Raw genomic sequence first — 16,945 nt, 5'->3', positions numbered from 1 at the left:
TCCTTTCTGAACACTTATACATTACATGTGCAGCCTCAGAATACAAAGCAGACCCCGCTCCCCCCACCTCGCCCGGTTGGTTCTGGAAACCGGACCTGTTGAGATTTACACTGCAGAGATTGCACCACACACACTTTCACACACACACACACACACACACACACCACGGCAGAATCGCTCCATCTGCGGCTTGAACTCATGCTCCGCCACGGCGGTTTGTGTGCACCGAGGCGCACCAGGCATCAGCCTCCTACTGTTTGTTTTGGAGTGGCCCTCCTCCCCGGGCCTTCGGTTGTAGCACCCCCCACCCGGTCACACACCCCCCCCCCCCACACACACACACACACACACACCCCACCCCACTTCCTATTCCACTCCACCATACCAAACACAGCCAAATAAAACACGGGCTAACATAATGTAGCAGCATGTCAGTGGCGGGCCCTGGAGCAAGACTGAAACATGAACCACTGTGTACCAGCCATTAGGACAAGAGGCAGCGCAGCTATGATTTCTTCCTAGCCACCCAGTCCTTATGCTGTCCAGCGCTGGTCCTATATGTGTGTGTGTGTGTGTGTGTGTGTGTGTGTGTGCCAGCAGCAGATTGAGTGATGTATCCTGTGTGGCTGCGAAGTGCTCAGTGGACCAGAGAGGAGTCCCAGCGGTGGTGGTGGAGGGGGGTAGGTTGGGGCTACTTCTTCCCTGGGCCCCGGGGCCACTGCACTTCATCAATCTCTCCGCTGGGGAAAGACCTGCCACCGATTAGGTCGTTTCCAGAAGAGGAGAGGATGGAAAAGGCAGATGGAGCGAACAGAAGCGGCCGAATGCCGAGGAGGGCTTCGTCAAGAAGGGGCGCAGAAGGTTGGGCTTGTCGACGTAGATGGCGTTCTAGCCGCCGCCGCCGCAGGTAGAGCAGGAGGGAGGAAGAGGTGGAGGTTTTGCGTGGGAGTCAGGAAGATGGATGGGATCAGGAAGGGGTGCAGCACATGTATGTTAGATGTTCTGGTGATAAGGCGTGGCGGACAGAAGGGGGCTGGGGAGGATCCGGCTGGAAGGATACTGAGGTCGGAACTGCCGGGCAGGAGGTCCAGAGGTAGACCAGAGGTGGTTTATGGATGGAGTGAAAGAGGACGAGATGGTGTGAGAGGAGAGGGTTAGATGGAGGAAGGGAACTTGCTGAGGTGACCCCTGAAGGGGGCGGAAAGAAGAAGAAGATTTCTGTTCTCACGAGAAGTCAGAGCTATACGTTAAAACGCCAGGGATGCCAAGGAATTCCGGCACTGGACGCCGTAATCGGCCCGGTGTGACACTGATGAAGTGAGACCTGATCGCTCCCGAGCTCTTCTCACGGTACGACAAGCCCGACCAAAACGGTAGGGTTTCGCGTGACGCTAACACAGAATTAAAAGACTTGTCGCCGCCGCGAAGGGAACCCTGGCTTACGAGGAAACGGGAGCATAATTTGGCATACAAGTCAGCGCCACATGGTTCCCCACCGGGCCTCGGGCAAAGACCATGCAGATTCAGCGAAGGTGAGAAATAGCTCCCCTTCCCCTGAGCGTTGATCACGACTCCCAAACTCGGGAGGCATGTAAGGAATTTCTCGTGCCCCGGTGGGAAGCGGGGGATCCCGTCTCACTTCGGCCGCGGATTTAGATCCGAGCGCTCTGGACTTGAGGCTAATTTTCAGATCCCGGACAATTGATTTCAGAGTTGACATTTTTCTTCTTGTTTTTTTTCCTGTCTTCTGTTCCTCCTAAGCGGTTTGACTCATTGCTTTGTGGAGGCGAGAGGCAGCAAGGAAGGAAATGGAGCGAGCGAGAATGAATGAGCTAAAGAAAAAAGAGAACAAGAGCCAGAGCGGGTGAGGAGAGTTAGTTTACAGTGCAATCAGCATTAAGGAAATTGGTTTGCACTCGCGCTGCGAATGGGCTGGGGGGGGGGGGTGGGGAGCGGTGATTGATGCTAAGCTAAGCTAGCGGGGAAGGAAGTCAAGAAATCAGCGGCAGGCCAGGGCACCGAGAGCTGTCAACTACTTCCTGGTCCGTCTAGGGTGTGAAGTATGCCTCCACTGCCAGACCCGATGCAACGCTAAAGCTAACGCACATTTGTGCAGAGCAGCTGCAGATACACACATATACACACACATATACACAGAGCAGAAATATATATATACACTTCATATATATATATATATGCACACACATAGTACACACACAGACACACCTAGCATACATAAATAAACACATATATATACACAAAGTATATATATATATACACACACATTGTATAGACACACACATTTAAATATATATAAACACACAAATATATACAGCATATATATGTAAGTATACACATATATGTATACATATCCATGTGTGTATACATATATATATATATGTATATAAACATATATATTTCGTCTCCACCTCCACTTATACAGCACATTGCAGTTTAAAAGCGATTTACACACTATATATAGACATACTATATATATATATATCCCACTATATATAGACACACACACACAATATATAGCATATATATTTAAGTTTAGCATGGCACACCAATGCTACCGTAGCTGCCTATAGGTATGTATGTATGCACACACACACACACACACACACACACACACACACACACACACACACACTATATATATATATATATATATATATATATATATATATAGCATATATATTTAAGTTTAGCATGGCACACCAATGCTACCGTAGCTGCCTATAGGTATGTATGTATGCACACACACACACACACACACACTATATATATATATATATATATATAGCATATATATTTAAGTTTAGCATGACACACTGCTTTCATCACCTTGTGTGTAAATTGCTTTTAACCTAGCGATTTACACACCGATGCTAGCATAACTAGCTGTACACATCGATGCTAGCATAGCCGCATATATATACATAAGCTTAGCATGGCACACCAAAGCTATTATTGTTGCCTATAAGTATGTATATACAGGACTGTCTCAGAAAATCGTAATATTGTGATAAAGGTCTTTATCTTCTGTGATGCAATTAAAAAAACAAAAATTACTTTTTCATGATATTCTAATATTTTGAGATGGGATTTTTGAGTTTTCTAAAGATGTAAGCCATAACCAGCAATATTAAAATAATAAAAGGCTTGCATTATTTCAGTTGATTTGTAATGAATCCAGAATGTATGACATTTTTGTTTTGGTAATTGCATTCCAGAAGATAAAGAACTTTATCACAATATTCTAATTTTCGGAGACAGTCCTGTTTATACATATACATGTTTAGCATTGACACGATCAAGAAACTAGCGACCGGCTCCTCCGAGCAGACGATTTAGACTCCGGCTTTGAAAGGAAAGGAAAGGGAGTTTAACCCTTAAGATACCACATGACCCGCTCTCTTACCCCTGCCATCGCCGCCGCCGCCGCCGCCGCATCAGGCCTGGCAGTCTGCAGGGCAGTGTGTCAGGAGTTAGCTCGCCGCACGCCAGCAGTGCAGCCACGTCAAACCCCTGACAATAGCGGTAGCGGCGCGCAGGCGGTGTAATTAAGCAAGGCAACAGAGGACAGGCGTGGAGTCGGAGGAGACACATAGATGCCCTTGATACTTGGGTGTTGGCGCTGACAGCATTTCCTCTGACAGCTTCATCTCCTCGGCCACCCACCCAAAGCTTTACATCTCTTGACATGTGCTTTACTCATCCCTGCCTCGCCGCCGCCGCCGCCGCCGCCGCCGAGGGGGAGGGCGGGCGCGCAGATGTGACGACGGCCGGCGTTTGTCGGTGTCAGCAAACAAATGGATGAATAAATAAAAATGAAGATACAATAAGCGCGGGGCGGAGGAAGGCTGCAGGTGGAGGTGGAACCTAAAGTCGGTGGGTTGAATTTTAAGAAGATTCACTCCTAAATGAAGGAATTTGTTGGTTTATTCATTCATTACAGCTCCGTCACATACGGAGACGTGCAGCCATTCACCCTCTCACTCAGGATATTTGACAATTTTACGCATTCACAGCTCAAATATAGACGTACAGAGATTCACCCTCTACCGCCCGAGTCTTATTGACAAATGACGATTCATGTATAAACATTCAGCCGTTCACCTGTTATTAAGGCTATAGTGACATTAGACCAGGGGTCGGCAACCTTTAACACCCAAAGAGCCATTTGGACCCGGTTTCCTCGGAAAAGAAAACACTGGGAGCCGCAATTACTTTTTGACGTCTAAAATAAAGGTACCACTGTATATATTGCTTTTTATTACCTTTACACTTTGTATAAACAAGTGTGTTGCTTCTGAAATTCACCCGGAGAAAATTAAATTTTATTTATGTAATGAACTCATTTTGGGCTTTCAGAGCGTGTAGCGGAGCCTTGACCTGAATTTTAAAAATAAATCGGGAAAAAAATCACTGTGTCAGTAAACAATAAAAAATGAGTATTTGCAAAATATCTTCAAAAATATTTCTTTTCTCTGGTTTATGGGACTTCTGCTCCTGAACTTCTGCGCACAGCATCTCCAAATCGGGACTTTACCGGCTTCCGCGAGTGTGATGTTATTTTGAGCGTCGAAAAATAATGAATATACTTTTATTTAATATTTCAAGATCACAATAATCCTCCAACTTTTGAACTAAAAGTTAAAAAAAGGAATTAACACAAATGAAATACACTTCAATTAAATATTTATCATTTATTTTCCCGAGCCACTCGGAGCCGCAGTGTAAAGACGAAAGAGCCGCGGGTTGCCGACCTCTGGTTTAGATTCACAAGTCAAATATAGATAAACAGCCGTTCACCCTCTCATTCACGAGTCATACAAAGACCTCTGAAAAATTCACCCATTCACAAGTCATACAGGGCATACAACTGTTCACCCTTGCATGCATAAGTCAGATTTACATGTACAGCCATTCACCCTCTCACTCAGACATTTGGGAATTCACAAGTCAAATATAGATAAACAGCCATTCACCCTCTCATTCACGAGTCATACAAAGACCTATGAAAAATTATTGTCATTCAGAGGCATACGACCGTTCACCCTCGCATCCATAAGTCAGATTTACATGTACAGCCATTCGGACATTTGGAAATTCACCCATTCACTAGTGATAGACGTACAGTCATTCATTCTCCTTCACACATTTCTGCATTTTAGGACACTTTTGAGAACATGGAGAACTCCACGCGCAAATTCCTGTCGGAGTTGAACCGGGGACCTTCTCCAGGTGTAGCCTAAGCGCTAACCAGCTAACGGTGACCCTCCGGAACCGGCACAGGCGACAAACCGAAAGCGTAGCCGAACCCTCGAAGGGAATTAAAGGACATTTTACAGCGGCTCGTCTTCTAGAAGCGCTGCGCTCCCTCCGAGGCAGGATTGAGTTAACCTCCCTCCCCCTCCCCTCCCTTCGCAGCGACTCGCTGGCTTGATTTATCTGATGGAAGGAATTCTACACAGGGCTCTGGCTCGGGTGGTATCCCTATACTGTAACCTTTTCCCCCCGCCAGATGTTCCGCTCTCAAAACACGGTAATGCTCATCCCCGAAATCCCGGCGCAAACATATCAAGTGGTCGCTACATGTTTACTCGGGCCGCGGCCGACGCTAGCGGCCGGGGCGGCGACACCGGCGGCCTTTGCTCTGGTGGGGAAGGGGAGGCCAAGAGGAGGAAGAGGCAGACGGACAAAGATGTCAGACATATGCGCAGGCCAGCTGATGACTCCGGGATGACCTGGAGGAGAAAGGCGAGAAGCGTGGGGAGTGGAAGGGAGCGGGAACCCTTGATACTCCCAGCCCGAGCTTAGCTGGCGCGCTAAAGGTAGCATCGTCGGCGAGGTGCGACTCAAACACAAGTACAATGACGACTCCGCCCGGGTGTCTTAAGGTACCGCTTTTTCCGGACTATTAGCCGCTGCTTTTAGCCGCTGCTTTTCTCACACAATTTGAGCAATTTTCATTTCATTTCATAACAGCTACACTACAATTTTTCCTTTATCATACTATTGTGCACTCCTTACCTCACTTGTTACCAAGACACTTATAGTTCTATCACTTGTTTACTAAGACACTTTATAGTTTCACTGAGACACTTCATAGTTTATTTTATTTCTAATTCTGCCTTTTCTTTTATGATTTATTACTGTTATATTTTCTGTAACTCTGGCACAACAATTTCCTTCGGGATTAATAAAGTTGTTCTTATCTTATCTTATCTTATCTTATCTAATTCGAGGATTTTTGCCGGCTCAACGTGCTTCGAATGTTTAGAAATTTAACATTTCGGCGCAGAAGCCTCACCCGAAACAGAGACTAAGAAGTGCTTGACGGACACTGGAGAAGACGACTTGAGCGGCCAATGGTTTTTCCTGCAAGGCTACTGTATTTTTCATTTGGGGATTTTTGGAATGTTTTTTTTAAGTTCCAGTACTCCAAATGAAGTACTTCGCCGCACCATTTTCAACTGAATTTTTTTATTTATTTTTTTCTCTACATCAATATGACAGGTACATGTAGCAAATATAATGAGATGACATAGTAACGGATACATATTTTTGTTTTTATTTTTCTGTTTTTTTTTTTTTTAACCAGACGTGTTACGGACAGGCACTGCTCAGAAAAATGCATTTATGGTACGTATGTAATTAAAAGCTGAAAAAAACCTTTCTGTGTAAAGTCTCACTTTACAAACTTGACCATTTGCAGCTTATTGACCATAATTTCTGGACTATAAGCCACCACTTTTTTCTCGCATCTTGAACACTGCGGCTTAAACAACAATGCAGTTAATTTGGGGATTTTTTTTGGGCTAACAAGCTTCACGCCGGCACAATATTTAGCCTCATCGGATCAGACCGATGAAATTACTGTGAAATTACTTCTGAGGGCGTTCAATTCCGACACCGAAGACGACGATTTTAACAATTTAAGTTTGCGGGAGGAAGACCAAGATATTGATCAGCTGGAGTAGGACAAAGCGGTGATAGAAAATGGATGGACTTTTCCTTGTGTTATCTATTATTTATCTTTTTCATCAGCCATGTTCCCGGCGCTGTTCGGGGAAAAAGCACTCCCAGTACGTATTTGGGGATGTTGCTGGTTTGTATTTAATTAAAAGTTTGTGTAAAAATCTCATGTTACAATATGGACACCTGCAGCTTTTAGACAAATGCAGCTTCTATATGTACACACATATTTATGTAGTTATTTTTAGCCGGTGCGGCTTATATTCAGGTGCGCCCAATAGTCCAGAAATGACGGTATGTCTATTTTTTTGGTGCGCTCAAAAGTCCCAAATTGACGGTAATACCGGTAGTACCTCATGGGTCCATCCTTGGGCCACTCCTTTTGATCCCGTACATCAACAATATTGACCATTTTATCTTTATGCTGACGACACTGTTATGTCCTATACGGCCCTCCCATCCCAGGCACCTGCCCAATTCATAATGATTAGTAATAAAACATTGGATTTATAGAGCACTTGTTTGGTACAAAGAGGCCTTACAGTGAAATACAGGCCAACATTGGTGCTTGTAAGGTGGCCAATGAGTCCAAGGGTGCAAAGCAGCGGCGGCAAAGGCTCGGTGCCCCCGTGGTTCTGGTGGTGAGGGAGGTTGGAGATGGAAGTTGGCAAGATGGACAATGGATGTGTGGGAGGGGGAAAAGGTTCTTCATGGCCTTTCGGCTGACAAGGAGGGGTACATGATGGGGGAGCTGTTGGAGGATGGGGTCTCTGGGCAAGTTTTAGAAATAGCGACGTTTTTGGACGCCGACGGAGGGGCGGCCATAGAAGATGTTGCCGCGGTAGTCAAGTTAGTAAGTTACGGCGGAGGCACAAAGACGGGCGATGCTTCGTAGGTGGAAGAACGAAGTCCTGGAGATGGAACTGATATGGGATTTGAGGGAGGGGGTGGAGTCTAACGTGTTGCCAGTTGTATTATATGGCGTATTAGATTCCACAGTGTCTGCTCCCAGCTGTCGCATCCCAGGTTCCCCAGCTGAGCCGGGATCTACTTGGTGTTCATCAGCTGGTGAACAGGCTGAAACTGAGGCTCACCACCAACTCGTCACTTGGAACTCCATAAACGCGTAAGATGGTCTTCATCGTCCACATGTAGCCTAAAGTATTGGTGGGGATTTACTTAGAGGACTATTCTGGGTCTTCAACCAGCCTACCTTCTCACCTTCTTTGTATCATTTACAATATTGTGGGCCGTCAGGGCCTGCAAGGCCTTCACTGCTGGCCTAAAAAATATCTGAATCACAGACTGACTTTTCTTATATTTTGTCCATGAATACTTATTAAATAGTTCCAAATAGTCTGTCCGCTTCCTGGCTGAGCCACTTCCAGACAGATATTTTCATATCAAAGCATTTAACCAATCACACGTCAGCCAATATTTGTTGCCAGGCAGAGTGAAATCTGCCTGGAGGCCTGCAGAATCTGATTCGCAGGCGCTGTAGCAAAAAATGATCATACCGTTGCTTCAAACAATCAGATTTGGAGTTGCTGCAGCAAGGCCTTCAAGAGGCCAGAATTCTAGAAGCCTTCTAGAAGGGTACGGCAAGGTTAGCATGTCACCTGCCCTTAGATAGATTAGATAGTCAGAGAATGTGCTAGCCAGAGCTAGCAGGCTACACAAACACAAATATAGTTGTGTTGATACAATTGCTAATTTGTCAACCCATGACGGCTGAAGAAAGAGAAAAAAATCAATGCGGTTTCAGATTGTTGTCAAAGCCGTTTGCAAGACAGACTTTTAAAGAAAAGCTGGGCATCGTAAAGAAAGGGTGAACAGTTCAGAAGCTAGCAGGCCTGTTACAGCAAGGAAAAGGATTTGTCCACAACTTCCAGCCTGCTAACTGCATTACAAGATGCTTTCTTTTTAGTCATAAAAAGGTGATTGACAATTGGATTGATAAATGGAGTCCTCCTGAAGGCCTAACTGTGAAAAAACGGTCCGCCAACGATATTAAATGTTCTCTCTGCGTGAGTCCCAAAAGTAAAAACTCGACCAGGGATCGGCGGAGGCGGGAACGCCTCCTTGTAAAAGTCCACCTGGATGTTTGTATGATTGTAGACAATGGGTTCTTCAATTGTTTCCTAGTGTACATCTCCAGTCCTCGGAGAGGGTGCCGCTGGTGGTGACGGAGACAATGCTATCGCTGCTGCAGATGAGGGATAATCTCCGTCAGGGCCCTGACAGCTCCGACCGCCTCAGCCAATATTTGTCACTTTCAGCTCGCATGAATTCTTGATTTGTTGTGCCTTAATTGATTCAGCTCCGCCTGGTGCCGTCTGTCTACCCTCCACAGCTTTACCCCTCCCACTTCTTCCCTATCTGGATCTTCTCCACCTTCCGAAAGAGGCGAACTCGCGCGGCAGAACGGGGGAACCGCTTCCTCGCCGTGACCTCCCGCGGTGATACCGTGACCTCCCAAGAGCATACATGGTAGTTCTTCAAAGCGAACCCCGCAACGGGGCCTTCCGCTTGACAGAAGGGGTTCCAGACCAGGTTTCGCCGCAACACGGCAAACACTGCGGAGCCAGAAGGGGCAAACTATGTATGCTTGGAGTGGCTCCCTGCAAGGCACAATGGCAGGGCATCGCGGCATCAGTGTTCACTTGGTGACACGATTGTGCAACAATAAAGACCGAGCATTTGTGCTGCGCCGAATTGATCGTCTTCTTCGTCGGCTTGCCAATTTTTGCGTTGAGCTGTTTTTTTGGGAGCGGGGGGTATTCACAGTGTCTGCGCCACGTGCCCCGTTTCCATGGAATTCAGAACAAGGTTACCCCATTCTTCATCTCTCGCAATTGGTACTCCTTCTTCCCCCTTTTTCCCTTTCTGGCCGCCATTGTCGCCGAGCACGTTAGCCTTGGTTGTTGTCAAACACTCCACGTCTGCCGAGGAGAAACACACAACCGAAATTGATTTCCTCTTTCCTTTATTGTGGCAGAAGTGTGCCGGGTTTGAGTGGCTCCCACTAGAAGTGATGCCCTGCTCTTCTGCTTAGCCTTGAGGCGGATGAATGGCCGGCGAACAAACGAGCGTCCGACAAAAAAACTTGAATCCCGAAACACCTCGGCTAGCGCGCATCGGCGGAAGAGTTAGCGGCGATCCGGGTTATTTCACGGTAGAAAAGGAACAGTCCGGGACTATTGCCATAAATAATGCCTTTGAACGCCGACGCCGGACGGCGAGGAGAACGCGGCGTCCTCCCGGCGCCACTCGTCGGCCTTGGCACTCAGCCATTGTGCATGTGTTGAAAGCCGGTAAATTTCCCATAAGTCCCCTTTGAGCGGCTAAGATAAAGGGTCAAGCTAGCCGAGGGCTGCGCCGCACAAACAACCCTAATAAAGGTAAAGATGCTCGCCGGCTTTTTACAGGAAGCATAATTCTACTTTATCTACCGTTTCATGTCGGCTCCACTCAAGTAATGTGAGATACCTTTAATCTCGAGCCGGCCGCTCTTGTTTTATGATGACTTGTGGCGAGCACTTGAACGCGGCGGCGGCGGAAGGAGCGCCGCGCTCGTCTCCGCGCAGAGAGCCCTGCGCCGGACCTGTCAGCTGGATATTTAAATGTATACTTGATTGCTTTTAAAGCGGGCGCCGCTGATAGCACGCCATGATGTTAGGGCTTCTTTGACGGGTGGTAAAAGCCCAAGAAATATTTCTCTCTCACAGAAAAAAAAAAAAAGCAGAGGAAGAAGAAGAAAAAGAGCGTCTCGCGTTTTAGCCCCCACTCGCTAACTCCGGCGCATTATGTTCCTGTGCTAATGTCACATTGATTATGCTGATCATAAACAGCCTTTGTTTACCCCCCTGCTCCCTTCCCGTCAGTCACCCGTCCGCCAGGATGAGCAGAAGTCACACTAAAAGCCATCTTTCCCGTGTTTCGCTGCGTTTTCAGGTCACGCCGCGGATGGCGGCGGTCCCACCGGAGACCCGGGCGACTCCATTTTTCCTTCGCACTCCCGCGTATTAATTGCTTTTTAATGTTTCCCTTCTCTCCTGGAAGTTGTCGCGCACCAACAAATCAACAAGAATAAGGTTCTTTTGCGTCGTTGCGGGGGCCACCGACGCTACTAAAAGGGTAGAGTCACTGAATAATCCATGCAGGGTGCGCCGGGACGAGGGCTGGCGGCGAAGGGCTTGAAACGAGAGGCCATGTGGCTTTTCCTCGCCGCTTTTTCCCCAGTGTCCCCGGCGCCCCATCTGTGCAGATACGGGACTCCGATGCGAGCCACGAGGGGAAGAAGTAATACCGATCCCGCTAATCCGGCTAACGCGCTGAGGCATCGTGACGTGACCCCACCACCACCACCACCACCACCACACACACACTTCCTTAAAGCACAACTCCGGCGACAATCTGAGATTAGGGATCAAGTACCATGATTCCAAGTGAGGGTCAGACACCGGTGTTAGCATGAGGAAGGGGCGGATCGAGAATGCTCATTCATTCATTCGTCGATTCGGCATCTGTACCCCGAATTCTGCATTCGGGGTTGTTGGGGGGCAGAAACTATACCGTTGTTTTTCGCGGGGGTTACGTTCCAAAAAGAACCCGTGATAGCCAAAATCCATGAAGTAGAAACCTTTATTTTGTTTTACAATTGCTATACAATTCTATTATACATCGCTGCTGTCGTCCTTATGTTTTTTTCTTCCTTCTTTATGGAACGAACGGAAGATTCATTCATTCCGTAATGCCGACCTACAGCCGCATAGCTTTTAGCTTCCCTTAGCATGTCCAGAAGTTTAACTTTATCTGCCATAGATAGCATCTTCCGCTAACTTTTGGGCCCTTTTGTCGCTCCAGAGCGTTTTGTCAACATTATGGGTTTTAGAGAAACTCGAAAATGCGAGAGAATTTGCACGTACGCCATGTAAATTTGCCAAGCCGTTTTACGTACGTGTACATATTAAACTGCAACGTTATTGACGCACAGGTAGAGAAGAAGCGGAGTGACTTTTTAGCCAATCAGAATGCAGAACACGACGCACGATGCAAATCCGTGAAGTAGCGAAACCGCGAAAAGTAAACCGCGTTATAGCGAGGGATCGCTGTATAAACTTACAACCATTCACTCGTTCATTCACATCATATAGTCATTCATCCATCCATTCACTTATTCATTCAAATATCATCTGATTCATAGGTCATTTACAGAAGTACAACTATTCACTCACTCATTCATTCATTCAGATATCATATAGACACATCAGCTATTCACCCTTTCACTCACACTTTATGTAAAGTCGTATTCTAGTTTAGAGATTCACTCATTCACGCCTCATATAAGGACAAGCAACCATTCACCCTCTCATTCACACGTCATATAAACATCTCATTCCCACATCTCCAGTGAACCTCCTGAAAATGTCTGGACCGCCTGAGGAACCCTGAGGAACCCCCACGCAGACACGGGAGAACACTGAACGCCATTTTAAGTTTTTCCTCTCCGCGGCGACGCTTTACCCGCCCGAAACGCGACACCCGCCGCCACCGCGCCGCCGGGCCGCTTGAGGCCGATCCGCTGTAACTGAGGCCGTTACGCTTTTCGGCCGCGCGTGTGATTTGTCGACAACCACTTCTGTTGTTTTTTTTTTTTTGTGTGTGTTTTGCACGCATGCACAGCGTCGAGTGAGGAATATAGAAGGAGGGGGGGGGGGGGGGTTGCGAGAGGGGTCATCAGCGAGTGTTTAGAGCTTGAGTTACAGGGCCGGCATCTGCCATCCGGCCATCAGGCCCTCATATCCATCACTGGCCGATGGCGTGGCGCAGCCCGGCGTTTGTAAAAACACCCAGAGGAAATGGAGTCTCTGGGCCAGACAAGAATAAAATTAGCTTGATGACTAAGTTCCTCCTCGGGTCCCCGGTGGGAATAGAACTCTGCCATTTGTTTTCATTACTTCCCCCGGCTGGGGAAGGGAGGACGGCGGCGGCGGCGGCGGCTTTATTTGTGTATACGTGTGTTTAGGAGTCCGGCGTTAAAACAGCTATTTTGTCAGCGCTAGCGCCCGCCGGGGAGAGCCGGGAGTTTAATCAAACATATTCAGCCGACCTGTAAACACGCCACTTTCATTTGAGAAGCGGCGGCGGCGGCGGTGACGTTAGCGCTCTGCGTCCCCTCGCGGCTCAGGACACTTTATTGCGTCCGCCCTCAGGTTACCTTATAAACCCCGTGCAGGCTGTAAAAATCGATTCAGCCGCCAATCATTTATCAGCTTAGCAGGATGCGCTACTGTAAGCTAATAGCTTGGCGGGGTGAGGTACTGTAAGCTAATAGCTAAGCAGGATGAGCTAAGGTAAGGTAGACTCCCCGCATATCGGCGCGTGTGTCCGATTGGACACGAGGTCCAGAACATCCCGTCACATGCACATGCAGCGGCGGCCATGTTTGCTAACATTGGGCCATTGATACACAGCTGGGCTTAGCTGGATGAGATACTGTAAGCTAATAACTTTGCAGGGTGAGGTACTCTAAGCTAACAGCTTACCAGAGGTGAGGTAGTGCAAGCTAATAGCTTAGCCGGATGAGCTCAGGTAGGGTTTTCCGAACATGTATGTAGCCATGTTTGCTAACGTTTGGTCACCAACGCACAGCTGGGCTTAGCAGGATGGGCTACTGTTAGCTGACAGCTTAGCGTCACCGGTCTCTATTCGGAAAATTATTGCCAATTACTGTCGTCACTCACTCTGGACACACACGCACACGAACACACACACACACACACACACACACACACACACACACACACACACACACACACACACACACACACACACACACACACAGACACCATTAGCCTCACCTTTTACCCAGGATACCTTTCAAGGCTGAACCCGAGACATTTTGTACACCTTTAGCGCATGTAGCATTTACACCTTACCACACCCCCGTCAACCCCGAGCGCTGACCCATGGCGGAGGGAACGTGCACGGCTCCCCCCCCACACACACAGACACACACACACACATGCACATACATGCACACACATGCACAACATGAGCGGCGCCGCACCACCAGGCCTCAATGAGAAGGAAGGGATCAGGAAGGAGAATATTGGAGGTGATGGGGAAAATAAATGTGTGTGTGTGTGTGTGTGTGTGTGTGTGTGTGTGTGTGTGTGTGTGTGTGTGTGTGTGTGTGTGTGTGTGCAACAAAACAGGCAAATGGGCTCTGCAAGCTGAGGCCTTGAGCAAACAGAGAGATCCGCCGGCGTTTATTTTTCCCTCAAAGAGCTTCATCTGCTTTTGCTGGAGAATTTATATTAAAAAAAAAAAAAAAAAAAAAAAAAAAAGAATAAAAGAATTCTAAATTTAAAAAAAAATAAAAAAAATTCAGGGTTATGATTAATGTCAACACTAAAAAATAAATGAATAAATGAAAATGAAAGGCATCACGTTTCGAGAAAAAAAAAAGGGGAGTGGAAAAACGTGTAATAAGTATGTAATAAGTGTGTAATAAATATGTACTAAATATGTAATTGTGCATTATTTAAGTGAAACCCTTTTTTTTTTTTTTTTTTTGTTAATTTTAACAAAATCGCACCGAAAGCCCACGCCAGATCGGATGAACAGCGAAGACTCAACCCCTTCCTGTGGGCCTGACCTATAGCATAATGCATTTTAAATGCATTCACAGGAAGACAGAGAGAACGCAGATCTCTGGTGGAAATACATTACTTCCCAGAACCATTGTTGGCTGGAAGAGGAGGAGGAGGAGGAGGAGGAGCGGGGTGATTTTCTCTAATGCATCTCTGCACTGTGTCCTTGTCCTCCCACGCCACCCCGGCCTGCGCGCCCACAGTCAGGGGTCGTGCAGAACGCGGGTCAAGGCGAGTGCGTGGATGTCATACGGCGGCGGCGGCGGCGGGCGAATGGAGGAGGCGGAGAAGAGGTACGCCGGCTAAACGTACCCCGGGGAGGCCGGAGGGATCGGAGGACATCAAGGAGGAGAGGAAGGTTGCGAACCGGTGGACTCGGCTGCCGATTTACAGCCGGGCGCCGCTCGCCGGTTCAAACAAACCGCTAAGGTGTTCCCGTCGCTCGCATCCTCCTGCGGCGTGCCACTCCCGCCGCCGCCGCCGCAATCCTCCACAACGGGGAAACGGAAAGTCCTGACCCCGCCTGACATTTTTTCCTGCAAAAAAAAAAATTAAAAAAAAAAAAAAAATTGTAACCCGATCCGCCGTTTGATTTCAGCTGAAATGAAGGAAAGGAGTGGGGGGGGGGGGGGGGGGGGGCAGGTACGGGGTCACGGGAGTGTCTTTTTCATGTTGCAGATTAAAAGCAGATGTCGGCGGGATTACACCGCCAGTGTCATCACTCACCCCCCCCCCCCCCCCGCCGCCGCCGCCGCCGCCGCCGTCCATATATTCATAGTGCACGTACGTACAGACACAGAGGGGATTTATAAAGAAAAGTTGGCTGGCGCTGGAGAACATTGTGCAGCTACACGGAGGTTAAGGAGCGTGAACGGCTGCTGTGATTGACGGTCTCACACACACACACACACACACACACACACGTGCATACACACACACACAGCAAGTGAGGAAAGTCAATCGTGGGAAAGTAAGGGGTGATTACAACAATAATAATAATAATAATAACAGCAATAGTCTGCACATGGAACGTGTGTGTGTGGACAAAACAACAAAGGGGAGACACACACACACACACACAAGTGTACACACACACACACACACACACAATGGAGTGTATTTATTGTGCAGCAGCTGCTGGAATGCTCATGAAAGTTTGCAGCCGCCGAACACCGACACGTCCCTTTGTGAGAATGGATCTAAGTCGGGAGGTGCAATGCTACGCCGCCGCTACCGCCGCTACCGCTACACGGAGGTGTGTGTGTGTCCGTTAAGCAGGATTTGGTATGGGAGTTGTACCATGTGCTGGAAAGGCCTTTGGGCGTAATGGCGAGGTGAAACACAAAACATAATTGGGCCCAGAAGGGTGGCGGTCAACCCCTGCAGTACGCTAACGGCTAACCAGTGTTAGCATAACATTAGCATACCATCTCCTTCACACCCAAAGTGTTCGAAGGAGAGATTCTGCAGGTCCTTCCTGCCAGGTGCTGGTCGACTATTTAACACCAAACTCAGCCCTAAATGGACTTCTCTTTCATTCATTCATTCGTTCATTCATTCATTCGTTCATTCATCCACTCACACACACACACACCATATTGCTGTTGTTTGCTGCTCATGTTTAGACTGCTTAGATATTGTCACATTGTTTACCTACCATTTATATGTACCGCTCCAAAAAATACAGAGAGCACTTGAAGAACACAATATAACTCCAAGTTTTAAGGACGTTATGTGTTTTCCCACTGTAATTTTAAGTGTACCTCCAAATCCAGACCTCCATGGGCTCATATATTTGATTTCCATTGATCATTTTGCGTGAATTTGTTGTGTTATTTTGTTGTTTGTTAAAGTATTATTTTAGTGCTCTCTTTATTTTTTTGAGTTGTGCATGTTGTTAGCACTGTTTATTGTTTAGTTCTTCTATTTTGATAAGTTCTCTTGCACCGACCACTTCTATGTGGTTGAAAGTTCCCCAATGTGGGACGACTGAAGGGCTATTTGATTCTATGCTATGCTAACGACGGTACGCACCGGAGAAGAAGGGGGGGGGGGGGGGGCGCAGAGATAACTTGGTGATCAACCATGACCGCGGGCGCTAACTCAAACTTAGCAAACCACAAAACAAAGGCCTTGTATTGCACTGTAAGAGTAGCCCTCTTACTTTGTACGCACTTCTGACGCAGTACTTGTATGCCCGTCGGGGATCGGGATAGCATGATATCCGCATCGTGAAGATTGGGTTCTTACTAGCGCCGATTAGCAGTAGCGCCGGGACGGAGGGGGAAGCAGACAACGGGAAA

The 16,945-nt window shown here is 47.5% G+C and overlaps 1 long non-coding RNA gene across 3 annotated transcripts in view; it reads right to left on the bottom strand.

Moving 5' to 3' along the window:
• LOC147230910 (uncharacterized) overlaps nucleotides 1–15,215 on the bottom strand; it is a 76,688-nt gene extending 61,473 nt beyond the window's left edge. For all 3 annotated transcript variants that reach the window (XR_015106562.1, XR_015106561.1, XR_015106563.1), the window contains exon 1: nucleotides 14,955–15,215. This is a non-coding gene — a long non-coding RNA (uncharacterized LOC147230910). The remainder of the gene's footprint in view (nucleotides 1–14,954) is intronic.
• Nucleotides 15,216–16,945: the final 1,730 nt, after the last annotated feature.

The sequence above is a fragment of the Fistularia commersonii genome, chromosome 9, assembly GCF_037954325.1.
Source record: "Fistularia commersonii isolate RoL2024-O1a breed Wild chromosome 9, RoL_Fcom_v1.0, whole genome shotgun sequence".
NCBI lineage: Eukaryota > Metazoa > Chordata > Actinopteri > Syngnathiformes > Fistulariidae > Fistularia > Fistularia commersonii.
This window is presented reverse-complemented; position numbering and strand designations above follow the sequence as displayed.